This window comes from Daucus carota, chromosome 2 (genome assembly GCF_001625215.2).
Source record: "Daucus carota subsp. sativus chromosome 2, DH1 v3.0, whole genome shotgun sequence".
NCBI classification, from domain to species: domain Eukaryota; kingdom Viridiplantae; phylum Streptophyta; class Magnoliopsida; order Apiales; family Apiaceae; genus Daucus; species Daucus carota.
Genome location: NC_030382.2, coordinates 22,503,350 through 22,517,466, shown reverse-complemented (window position 1 = coordinate 22,517,466; position 14,117 = coordinate 22,503,350).

Genomic DNA, 14,117 nt, shown 5'->3' with positions numbered 1-14,117 from the left:
TAATTTTGCCTTTATTGTTAGACTAATATTTGTACATTAATTTCAATTTAAAACATTGTTCTCACTCGATTTGTTCACTTTTTTTATAATAATTTTTTGATTTTTGTGTGTAGTCAAAAAAGCGTAAATTACCGGTAGCAAGTAATTATCCAGCTGACTCAATCAATGTAGACGCTCCGCCAAGGCAATGAGTAAAACATCTTGTACTTTCAGCTGTAGAGGAGCTGAATTAAAGTAATGGAAAATGTTGCAATCGTGCCAGAGTCCCGTCAGTGCTGATGACTCAACTAGGAGGCTCATAGTTGAAGCTTCGGGCCATACAGATACCGTCTCACTCCATCTGAAACAACTACTCAATATTCTCATGGATGGGTGTAAAATTGTTACATGTAACTAATAACTTGTATTCAAATTGTTACATGGAACTTGTATACAAATTTTGGCTAGTGTAATATTCTATTATCCAAAATTAGCTACATTTGTACTGCTCCTCACCCAAAAATCAACCTAGACCCGTGAAAGACTACAGTGTGCCAGGTCCCAAGAAAACTACATGATCCGTGATGAAGACCTAAAGCTGAGAGGAAGAGAAGACGTTTGTCAAGTTTTGTGTGATTGTTTTCATTATGTATCTGTGCTCTGTATCTAGCATTTGTGCTATCTTTTCTCTATTTTCCGACTTATCACATATATCCAGTTTTTTTTCCCAAAATCTTTTTTAGTCATTAGATAGAACATTGTTTTCTCGTTCTTATGATTTACAAGATCAAGATTGTTGTAAGAAAACTACAAAAGGGTTTACACCATAAAACTAAAATTGCTAGAAGTTATACCTAACAAATTATACTAGACAATGAAAAATAACTATTCGTGCAAAGTTTCTACTATGAACTTGTCCTTCTACTGAAAATTTGTTATGGTTCTCAATTCAACACATATGTGGCATCTGTTCTGTTTGAAGCTGCATTGTTTTTCGACAAACCGATTATGAAAGAACAATACATTACATATAATTAATTGGCTTTTAATGGTAAAAGTCTCGAGTGACCTATGCATCCATAAAAAAACCACCAACACTAGGATTATCATCATCGTTCCTTTACTTAAAATGTATAGTGATATTTTTGAAACTTTGAACAACAACTATAAACCTCTTGTTAGTGGAATAGAGGTTTAAATGATGTTATAATAGAGTTAAATATAATGTGGTTTATTCTCAAGTTACATTAGCATTTTGAGAAAAAAATTATAAGAAATGGGAGTGGTTGAAAGCACCTCTTGATGTTGGATGTGGCTACTTTCAGAGGGTGGTGCTCCACTTTGTGGATGGATAATATTATGATTTTGGTACTTCTAATTTTTTTGGAAAAAACTGATCGAGAATATGAAGTTTAAATTTAATCAAATATAATCTTTTGTCCTAATATTTTTTTGATCTCGAATTCTCTTCTAATCAAAATTTACTACTATTATTTTTGGCATGCTCAAGGATAGGGTTGATACTTTCAAGATTTTGATAATGACACTAACATCAAGCTATATAACATGAAACTGATATGTGTAAGCATGCTATCAAAGGTTGTTTATGCGGACTAACAGTATTTCAGGATGTCGGCATGATTATAACTGTCAGCAAGCTTACAGGGTTATTTGCAAGTTATCAGCAGGCTTACAGCGTGAACAGAGAAACAATCGGATAAAGATAAAAGTCCTATTTTCATGGAGATTTAATAGGAAATGAATTTGTAAGGATTCTAATATTTGTATATATCTTATATAAATATTAGAGCGAGCTCAATTTTATAAAGAGTTTTCATTTAAAAACGTTTTCCTAACTAATAGGAGATTTTATCTCAAGTCGATCTTATCTAAAAAAATCCTATCTAGTTTAAGACTGTTGGATTTTATTTAAATATTTTACTGAGATGATTTCAAACGCTTTCTATCTTTTACTCAGTAAACATATGTCATCCAAACGTTCATTATTCAAATCAAATTTAAACGTGAGGTTGTTTCCAAGATCGTTGGGAAATTTGTTGGATTATGACCGTTAGTGTGATGTATAAATACTTGAGTGTGATTTCGGTTTTGAGAACAAGAAAACACACCAAGCTTTCTTGAATACAACTCTTTACATTGCTAAATCTTTTCTTGAGCTCTAGTACTTATATTTGCATATATATCTATATTGAGAGTTCATAGTTTCGGTTGTATTACACTTATTCATTATATTTTTCAAGGTGTTATGTTTTGTTGCTGTGTATCCAGCTTGTGAAACAAGGGAACAAGGGGACTAGTTAGCTAGAAGAATATACTTGGGAAGTATAGGTCTTGGTAGGCTTTTGGTTCGTGGTTCAGGGGTTTCAGCAGGCTGATAACAAGAACAAGGGTTAAAGGGAGTTATATTATTGAATCTTGTAATCGTTGATATTATTGATTAATAATATAATCTCTTACCAGTTGGTAGGGGACCAGGACGTAGACCATTAGGGTTAGGGGTCGAACCTGGCTAAAATTCTTGGTGTTGCTAGCATACTATTTTATATTCTCTACATTGCATTTATATTGTTAGCTAGCTGACTGTCTATTCCGAAACTTAACAACAGGCTGTCATTGACAGATTAATTATTCGGTAATTTATAAAAATCGGGTATATTGGCGATAACACCTATTCACCCCCCCTCTAGGTGTGTAATTTCAATTGGTATCAGAGTTGTGTTTGTACTAATACTTCTATAACAGGAATAGTATCAATCGATATGGCTGATCACTTTCAGGGAAAGTCCGATTTTAGAGCTCCTCTACTTACAGGTTCTGACAACTACAATTGGTGGAAAGGCCAAATGGAGGCTCATCTATCCAAAGATCCCCTTATACAAAGAGTTGTGCAGAGAGGTCCTTATGAATATCTTGATAAAGATGGAAAAGTCAAGAACGTTGATGTTCTCACCGTGGACGAGCTATCAAAGGTTGCTGCCAACGGAAAAGCAAGAAGTACATTGATCAATGGGCTGAATCAAGCTGAATATGATAAGGTCTCTTCTCTCAAAACAGCAAAGGAAATTTGGGATGCATTGGAGACGTATCATGAAGGCTCACAAGGTCTAAAGAAGGTCAAGCTCGGAAAGCTCATGAAAGAATTTGGAAGCTTCGCTATCAAGAAGGGAGAATCCATTCGGGAAAGCCAAGCTAGATTCCAAGTTACTCTTAACAGCCTTGAAAGACTTGGCAAAAAGATTCCTCAATCAGAAATCAACATGAATATTCTAAATGCAGTTCTATTCGAATATGGTGCCAAGGTCACAACATTGGAGTCAGCTCTCAACATTGATACTATGGATCACCTAGCTATATTTGCTGAGTTGGAACAATTTGAAGCTAAAATTGAAGCTAACAGCTCAGAAAGCAGCAAGCTACCTACTGAGAAAATGAAGAATCTTGCACTGCACTCCACTGCCAGCAAGCTGGAATCAGATGAGGATCTAGCTCTAATGTCCAGAAAAATCAAAAGAATGATCGAAAAGAAGAATAAGATGAAAAAAGAAAAGGGCAAAGCTTTTGGTGCAAAGAAAGATCCAAAAGATGATGCATGTTTTGAATGTGGCAAGAAAGGACATTTCAAAAGGGATTGCTACAAGCTGAAAAACAAGTCTAAGCCGCCTAAAGAGCAAGCTGATTACAAAAACAAAAAGAAATCAAAGGCACTTCTCACATGGAGTGATGATGAAGATGAATCAGCTTCTGATGTTTCAAGTGATGAGTTGGTTAACTTGGCTCTTGTTGGTCTCATTATCATTGTTGTCATCACCTGTTGCAACCTCAGGTGGCATATCATCATCTGAATCAGAATCTGGATAGTTGTCAAACTTCAGAGATTCAGATGGATCAGCAGATTGTAAACTTGGGAGTTTAGTGTCATCAAATGTAACATTGACACTAACTTTCACTGACAGAGTATCAATTACGAAAACTCTATAAGCATTATTAGTATAACCAACAAAAATTCCTTCAGATGCCTTTGGCTCAAACTTGTTCAAGTTCTCTTCTCCATCCTTGGGAACATAACACTTGGCTCCAAAGACATGAAGATGTTTGACATAAGGTTTCTTGTTGTCATACAGATGAAATGGAGTTTTCATATGATCCTTATTGATCAAAGTTCTATTCTGGGTACCCTTACAAAAAAAAAGTTCTATTCTGGGTATAGTAGGCAGTAGACACAGCTTCAGCCCAAAAGTACAGTGGAAGCTTTGCTTCAGCAATCATAGTCCTTGCAGCTTCAATCAGTGTACGATTCTTTCTTTCGACGACTCCATTCTGCTGAGGGGTCCTTGGTGCTGAATACTGCCTTCTAATCCCTTTTCAGAGTAAAAGTTGATTAGAGTTTGATTCTTGAATTCCGTGCCATTGTCTGATCTCACAGCTTTCACTGGCACACCTTTATCCAATTCAACTAACTTTATATGATCAATCACTGTCATCGGGGTTTCATCCTTAGAAGCCAGGAAGTAAACCTAAGTAAATTTTGAGAAGTCATCCACAATAACCAAGGCATATCTTCCTCCATCAATTGATGCAACATTCATGGGGCCAAACAAATCCATATACAGTAAGTGAAGTGGATTTGTAATGGTGTTGATGGTCTTGCCTTTGTGAGATGCTCTCTTCGCTTTTCCTTTCTGACAAGCTTCACAGAGATCATCAGTTGAGAATTCCAGGGAAGGCAAACCTCTCACAAGATCTCTCTTGACTAGAGAGTTCAAGGTTTTGAAGTTGAGGTGTGAGAGCTTCTTATGCCATAACCAACTATCTTCAGCAGACGCTTTGGCGTAGAAACAGTGAACTTCGTTTCCTGGTCCTGAAGACAAATCAGCTACGAATATATTGCCTTTCCTTATGCCACATAGTGAAGGACGCTTATCCTTGATATGTTTAATGATACATATCTCCTTTTCAAAATGAACATAATATCCTTTGTCACAAAATTGACTAACACTCAGGAGATTATGTTGAAGTCCTTCAACTATTGCAATATCTTCTATGATGATCCTTCCTATTTTGTACTTGCCATATCCCACAGTACGACCTTTGCTATTATCAGCAAAACTGACTGTTGGGCCAGCTCCTTCTCTTATGTCTTCCAGAAGGGATCTGTTGCCAGTCATGTGCATTGACGCTCCACTGTCAAGAACCCAAGTAACTCGTACAATTCCACTGGCACCCTGCAAAAGACACCTTGATTAAACCTTTTTGGGACCCACACTTGATTGGGTCCAGCAAACTTAAAGAATTGATTTCTATCAGGTAATACAACAGAGCCTCTTGGACTGATACTTGGTTCTGATTTGACTGAACTTACTTCCTTAACAACAGCCTTATAAACCTTGGTTTTAGGCTTTGGAACATAAGTCTCCTTCCTAACACGAGGTGGACTAGCAGTCTTTGATCTAGCATGCTTATTGTTTGTGTGTTGTCTAGGAGATGTGTTTTCATTTTTAGCATGCAACTTTCTAAAATAAGCAGACATCATATTGAAAGCACAAGTCATGCAATTATCAACACCACAAAATTTATGACATGCATCAAAAACAGGAACAACAGGAATATCAGTCACAGAAGTAGGAACATCAATAGATTCTACTCTAACCTTGTTAACAGATTTAAAGTTCTCAGTAGAATGACATCTATTGTTCTTTTTCTTACTATTCACAAAGTTATTAGGCTTGTTGAATTTAGTTCTCTCAGAGTTGACACCTAAACCAGCTTTAGGCAACCTAACATTGCCTTTCACTTTGATTGGTTTCAGTGATGTCAGGATCTCATCTCTCTTTTCATTACTCTATTTCATTTTAAGGTCTTCCTGTTTAAGTTCATATTTAATGACAACAGGAGTTTCTAACAGAGGTTCAGCTTCTGAGGATTTGAACAGGGGTTGAGGGGAATCTTTCAAAACAAAAGGAATTCCTCTCTCCTCAGCACTCTTTTTAAAGGGAGTAATGTTACTAGCCTTTCCTACAGATTTGTTATAGTCAAAACCTATTCCAACAGTTCTCTTGATCTCTTGTTTATCATTAAGTTCTTTGACTATAGTGGAGGCATCCTTAAAGGCTTTACACTTAACTTTCTCTTCGTCTAGCTGAAGTCTTAAAGCAATCTCACCTTTCTCTAGAACTTTGACTTTAGCACATTGTAATTCTAAATCCATAGTCAATTGTTCTATTTTAGGTTTTAATACTTTCATCTCATTCATCTTATAAGCATGAATTTCTAAGACTAATGTATCAATTTTAAGATTGGCAGCTTTTATCTTTTTAATAGCATCATCTCTTTCAAGTCCTAATTGCATAAAAAGTTTAGGGCATGTAGGATCTACCTGAAAGCTTCCAGCAGGAGGAGGTGAAGATGATCCAGCATTAGCCATGAGAGCAACATTCCCTATCTGCTCTTCTTCATCACTGTCTGTATCATCCCAGCTATTCCCTTCTGCCAGATAAGACTTGCTTTTGAAACTTTGACTTCCAGAAGTACCCTGATGCTTTCTCACTAGTGCATCATACTTCTGCTTCAGCTCGTCGTACGAATCTTTTCTCTTTCCTTGAACCTTGGGTTGTTTGCATTCAGTTGCAAAGTGTCCAGGTTCACCACAGTTGAAGCATTTGAACTTGCTTCTATCCACCATCCCAGTCTTGTATCCTCCTTTGCTTGTAGAGGATGAGTAACCTCCTTTTTGAAACCTGTTGACAGTAGGTTTGTACTTGTAGGAGGGATTCTTCCTGAATCTCATGTTTCCAAACTTCTTGGCAAACAGTGATAGAGATTGATCTTCTAACTGTTCTAACTCTTCCACTGTATAGAACTCTTCGTCACCACTGGAAGAAGCAGTCTGACCCATCTCAGGTACAACAAATTCCTGAGTGGTTTTAGAAGGAACAACAACATCCTTCTTCTCTTCCGGTACAGGTGACTCAACAACTAGAGCTCTCGAATGGTTCAGTGTTTTACCCCAGCCATATCTCTGTTTACTTTGAACTTGTTCAAGTTCATAAGTTTTCAACACTCCGTAGAGTCTTTCCAGAGAAATCTCATTCAGATCTCTGTTTTCCCTGATGGCAGTGATTCTGTGTTCCAGATGTTCGGGAAGTGTTAAAAGAAACTTCATGTTGACCTCTTTCTTGTCATAGAATTTCCCATTCAGATTTAAATTATTAATCAGATTATTGAGTCTGATAAATACTTCTGAAATCCCTTCTCCGGGATTGGAACCAAACTGTTCATACTGAGCCATCAGTATCTCTTTCTTATTTTCCCTAACTTTTTCTGAGCCTTCGTTTATAATCTCTAGTGTATCCCAGATTTGCTTGGCGTTCGTACAATTAACCACAGCATTGTACATAACTGGATCTAGAGATTCAACCAAAATCAGTTGAAGAGCGTCATCTAAGTTCATCTGTTCACTCTCTTCATCTGTGTACTCAGAAAGTTCTTTCGGAATAGTCTGATGAGGTATTAACACACCATCTTCTTCGTGTGCTAATATGACGTTCATCGGAGTAGAAACACCTTTGTTCAGAATCCCGATGTATTTTCTGTTCGCAGTGCGGAGGAATAGTAACATGTGCCTTTTCTATAGGCCAAAGTGTTCTTTGCTGAACGGTGGGATTTTAATGCTACTAATCTTTTGTGTACTCATGTTTAAAGATTTAAAGTGAATAGTGTTTGGATGAGAAATGGATTTTTGAAAGAAAAATATTTTAAATTAAAATTAATTTTTTTTTAAAAAAATTAATTCGAATTAAAAAATATTTAAATTTGAAGTGAATAGTGTTTGGAAGAGATTTGGATTTTTGAAAGAAAAATATTTTTAATCAAAATTAATTTTTGGAATAAAATTAATTCGAATAAAAAATATTTGGACGTTTCAGAGTGTGTATAGGATCTGATACGGAAAAATGGTATCAACCGCTCTGATGCCAATTGTTAGGTCCTGAAACGATTGTAGAAGGGGGGGTTGAATACAATCGTCACTAAAAAACGCGGCGGAATAATCGGAATTCAATTAAACTTGTTAATTAGATTTTAATTAATTAATATAACAATGTTTTAAGTCGTTATATAATTAATAAGGTTCGTTTTAATGTCCACTAAAGTTCGTAGAATAAATTCGACAGGATGTATTCTAGTTTAGTGATTAAAACAACCGAGTGATCAAAGCACAGAAAACTGTGGATATAACAATTGCAAGTTACAAACAACTTGAAAGCTTTTACAATGCTTGAACAACTTGTAAATGAAGAAGTGAAGCCATATTTATAGGCAAATAACTTGGATCTAGGTATGACAAAGAAAGGAATGACTTTCTAGCTTAGGAATGACATTACAATGGAAGATATGACATTATTACACAAAGCCATGCCATAAAACGAAGAAGGAATAACATTTAAATGGAATGTCATACCGCCAGGGGCGGTATGACTTTATTCCTTGGCCACTACTCTTCATTTGGCATGACTTTACCAAAGAAAGTCATTCGGTTGAGCTTTGTATGACTTTTTAAGTCATAAACAAGCAAGTCATACACACAACAGAGAATGTCTGGATAGAGGACACGGTATGACTTTTTAAAGTCATACCAGTGAATGTCTGATACCAACAAACGGTATGACATTCACAAAGTCATATCAAAGCAAGTCAGAATCAAGTACACGGTATGACTTTTAATTAGAAAGTCATACCGATTGATTAAGCCATGCAATACTCATCAGTATGACATATTAAAGCCTATTCTGAGAAAGTCTGCTCAACTGACACGGTATGACATTATCTGAGAATGTCACCGAGCCAAATATGCATTAAATCAATTGATTTAATTGAATAAATACTTACTAATTACTCACTTAATTATATTAATTATATAAATTCATAAATTAAATTAATTCGAAGGTGAATTAATTTAATAAATAAATTATACAACCAATTTAATTAATTTGAAAAGTGAAATAATAAAATAAATATTTATAAAATTATATTCCTTTAGCAGCAGGGACTCTAGTCTTTGTTGAACGTTGTAGATCTCTGTCTTGATCGAACGGCCACTTGTAGTTGATGCAGAACACTTAATCTGAGTAGCTGACACACAAATGTACTGTCTGGTTCATCTGTATCTAGCTGAATTAAATATTTTTTATCAAATAAACATTTGAAACGAGGCTTGTTCGTCGAGTCTATGTCTTTGTGGATCTTCTTCATAAGTAACAATAGTATGGAATCTTCTGAATAAATAAAGTATTAAAACTTTATACCTTCTGGACTTCTGGACGTGCTACAAAAGATTATTTGTACACTGAGGCTTGAACATATTAATGAACTTCTTCCAGTGGTGTGCAGCAGCATCCTGAAATTCTTCAGACATATAATTTCAATAATTCACTTGACGTTCTTCGTACGGATTCCTTCAACAGTACTTGCTATTTACCTTGCTTTCTTATCAGAGTTGAGTTGGTACCTCTTTAATTACAAATAGGCTAAACATATGCCTTTCAATTAATAGTAATAAAATTTTCATCCAACGTACTTTTTATTCAATTATAGAGGTTAGTGAGAATTAGAAAATTACATATCTAACCATGATTTTTTTTTTTTGCAAGTGTGTTGATATCATTGAAAACTTGGTAAACAATGAAAATTATGCTCCAATTAATTCAGAGGTATGTGAGATAAATATGACAAAACAAAATATTTTTGTCCATTTTATCGTTGGATCTTATATATCACACGCTTCCTAGTAGTCTGTCAGAATTAAGATGGGTGGTTCAAGATCATCTTCCTCCAAGGTTATGGACCACTTCTATTAATTGAATACCCGACAACTGGATCTTTACCGTTGAACTTGGTCTATTTACAAAAGAAAACAGTATTTATGTGCTACATTAAGAATGCAATAGTTGTCATTATCTTAGCATCTGTTTTATTATCATTTTTTAACATGATACTTAGGGACAGGTTCTTTAATGTGGAAAGAAATGCTAGTAAATCTCTTGTTGAGAGCATTTCCAAGAAACTTATGATACATGCTCTTTATAATATAATTGGCTAGTGTAATATTAGAGCTACAAAAGATTCTTGAATGCTATATAAAAAATATAGAGCTATTTTTCTCACAATGAAATCATTTGTCATGCAAAATTTTGTAGACCCAAAGAGAGCGAGGAGAAAAGGAGGCTGGCCACTTATAGACCGAGAAGCTCCGTACTCAAAATGAGGCTCTCCTCTTAGAGAACCAGAAGCTCCGTGCTGGATATCCTCATTATGAGACTCTCCTGTTAGAGAACCAGAAGCTCCATGCTGGATATCCGGACAACAAAGCTCTCCTGTTAGAGAACCACAAGCTCCATGCTGAAAAAGCGCACATGCTTGCAGAAGCTCAAAGGAGAATGCGCTGATCGGGGTAAAGGACCACTCATCGAAGAAAATAACCTTAATTTTGTGCGAGTGGAAAATAAGAAAATGGTAAAATTAATTTTGCCTTTATTGTTAGACTAATATTTGTACATTAATTTCAATTTAAAACATTGTTCTCACTCGATTTGTTCACTTTTTTTATAATAATTTTTTGATTTTTGTGTGTAGTCAAAAAAGCGTAAATTACCGGTAGCAAGTAATTATCCAGCTGACTCAATCAATGTAGACGCTCCGCCAAGGCAATGAGTAGAACATCTTGTACTTTCAGCTGTAGAGGAGCTGAATTAAAGTAATGGAAAATGTTGCAATCGTGCCAGAGTCCCGTCAGTGCTGATGACTCAACTAGGAGGCTCATAGTTGAAGCTTCGGGCCATACAGATACCGTCTCACTCCATCTGAAACAACTACTCAATATTCTCATGGACGGATGTAAAATTGTTACATGTAACTAATAACTTGTATTCAAATTGTTACATGGAACTTTTATACAAATTTTGGCTAGTGTAATATTCTATTATCCAAAATTAGCTACATTTGTGCTGCTCCTCACCCAAAAATCAACCTAGACCCGTGAAAGACTACAGTGTGCCAGGTCCCAAGAAAACTACATGATCCGTGACGAAGACCTAAAGCTGAGAGGAAGAGAAGACGTTTGTCAAGTTTTGTGTGATTGTTTTCATTATGTATCTGTGCTCTGTATCTTAGCATTTGTGCTATCTTTTCTCTATTTTCCGACTTATCACATATATCCAGTTTTTTTTCCCAAAATCTTTTTTAGTCATTAGATAGAACATTGTTTTCTCGTTCTTATGATTTACAAGATCAAGATTGTTGTAAGAAAACTACAAAAGGGTTTACACCATAAAACTAAAATTGCTAGAAGTTATACCTAACAAATTATACTAGACAATGAAAAATAACTATTCGTGCAAAGTTTCTACTATGAACTTGTCCTTCTACTGAAAATTTGTTATGGTTCTCAATTCAACACATATGTGGCGTCTGTTCTGTTTGAAGCTGCATTGTTTTTCGACAAACCGATTATGAAAGAACAATACATTACATACAATTAATTGGCTTTTAATGGTAAAAGTCTCGAGTGACCTATGCATCCATAAAAAAACCACCAACACTAGGATTATCATCATCGTTCCTTTACTTAAAATGTATAGTGATATTTTTGAAACTTTGAACAACAACTATAAACCTCTTGTTAGTGGAATAGAGGTTTAAATGATGTTATAATAGAGTTAAATATAATGTGGTTTATTCTCAAGTTACATTAGCATTTTGAGAAAAAAATTATAAGAAATGGGAGTGGTTGAAAGCACCTCTTGATGTTGGATGTGGCTACTTTCAGAGGGTGGTGCTCCACTTTGTGGATGGATAATATTATGATTTTGGTACTTCTAATTTTTTTGGAAAAAACTGATCGAGAATATGAAGTTTAAATTTAATCAAATATAATCTTTTGTCCTAATATTTTTTTGATCTCGAATTCTCTTCTAATCAAAATTTACTACTATTATTTTTGGCATGCTCAAGGATAGGGTTGATACTTTCAAGATTTTGATAATGACACTAACATCAAGCTATATAACATGAAACTGATATGTGTAAGCATGCTATCAAAGGTTGTTTATGCGGACTAACAGTATTTCAGGATGTCGGCATGATTATAACTGTCAGCAAGCTTACAGGGTTATTTGCAAGTTATCAGCAGGCTTACAGCGTGAACAGAGAAACAATCGGATAAAGATAAAAGTCCTATTTTCATGGAGATTTAATAGGAAACGAATTTGTAAGGATTCTAATATTTGTATATATCTTATCACTACACCATAAGTGGCCTATTGTAACAAATAATTTTGGTGTTACAAGATAAAATGTGACCATAGGTGCCTTAAAATGAATTTTATCTACATATGCTTACACCGTTTTTCAGTGTAACCATAGGTAAACTTTAGTGTAATCGTAGATATAATGTGACATCTATGGTAACATTTTATTTGGTGTTACCATTAGTTTTGGAAAAAATGTAACTAAAAAATGAATTGTTTGAGCGGTTGAAATGAAAACAAGCGCGGGAGACTGAAAATAATTAAAAACAAAAATGTTGGGGAAAAAAACACACTAAAACTAAAAACAAAACACAAACTCTCCTCTCTCATTTCACTCACCTCACCTTACCTCAAACCCAAACCCAGCTCCCTCACCTCACCTCTCGAACCTGCCTCAAACTCAAACTTATTCTAACCCACCTCAAACTTACCTCTCTCGTTTCACTCACCTCTCTCATCTCACAACAAAATCACCCACTCACGCACTCAAGACTCACTCGCCAATCGGATGAGCAAATTCGTGGGTTCTTCAAGAGTTTCTTCTGATGGGTATATATTTTAACTATTTCATGGGTTTTGTAGTAATTATGACTTCAAATCTTATTTTTCAGGTGATTAACAATTTTTTATAATCATATTATAATTACTCTCAGATGTATTATAATATGAGTGGAATTGATTGTTTTTTGAAATCATGGCATCTCACTGCCTTTTACACCATTGCAAATTGGAACTTTATATGTACTGATGCTGAGTGTTATACTTTTGTGTTTGTGTAGCTTATTTTCTTTTCGGTTCCCTTTACACCATTGCAAACTGGAACTTTATATGACATGTCGTCTGAATTTTAATTAAAAGACTTGCTTTATCCATGATCATACATTACTGTCATCACAGACTTGCCTTGTTCTATAGAAATTTATTGACCGATTTCTTTTGCTATTATCGGTTCCAGGACATGAATATGCTAAAATCCGGGCTGATATTGAGAAAGAGCTGGATGAAAGGCTTGAACAGAAGTTTTAAGACATGGTGAAAAAATTGGCAGAGCAGAATCCAGGTTTGAAGAACAACCTCGATGAGTACGAAAAGCCGAGAGAAGCAGAAGTAGATGCTTGTCACAATTCTACTCTCTTTTGGTTAAAATTAACTCGGTTAACTCTAGTAATTAACTCTTGATTATGATGTATTTAGTTTTATGCACCATTACTCTATTAATCCAGGAATTGTGTTTGTTGTTGGATATTGGTTGGTAAATTTGAAATGGGAATGCTATTTTCAAATGCTATATTGCCTTTTTTTTTCCTATAAAGTGTTGGCAAAGAGTCTTGTAAAGTGTAGCCATTGTTGTGAATGGTTCATATTTCTCTGTTGCTAAATATCAAAAAATGTTGGTAAAGATTTAAAAAATGTAGGTAAAGGTAGAAAGGTTTATATAAAAATGTAACTATAACTAACAAGATGTTGCCATTGATAACTCAATTCTTCAAATTTCAGTGTTACAGTAAAAAAAAAATGGTGTTACCATAGGCCTATAGTTACATCAATTTTAGTGTTACCAAAACCAAAAAAGGTGTAGGCATAGAGGTGTATGGTTACACTTTTTAAGGTGTAACCAAAAAATGAAAATATGTTACCCTAGACCCCTATGGTAGCACCGATTTTAGTTACGATCCTGTTTTGTGAAAAAGTGTTACCATAGCCCTTTTTTGCACTTTCAGCAACACTTTCTGACCTTTATTCACACTTTTTTGGCTGTTACAATAGGCCACTTATGGTGTAGTGTATATAAATATTAGAGCGAGCTCAATTTTATAA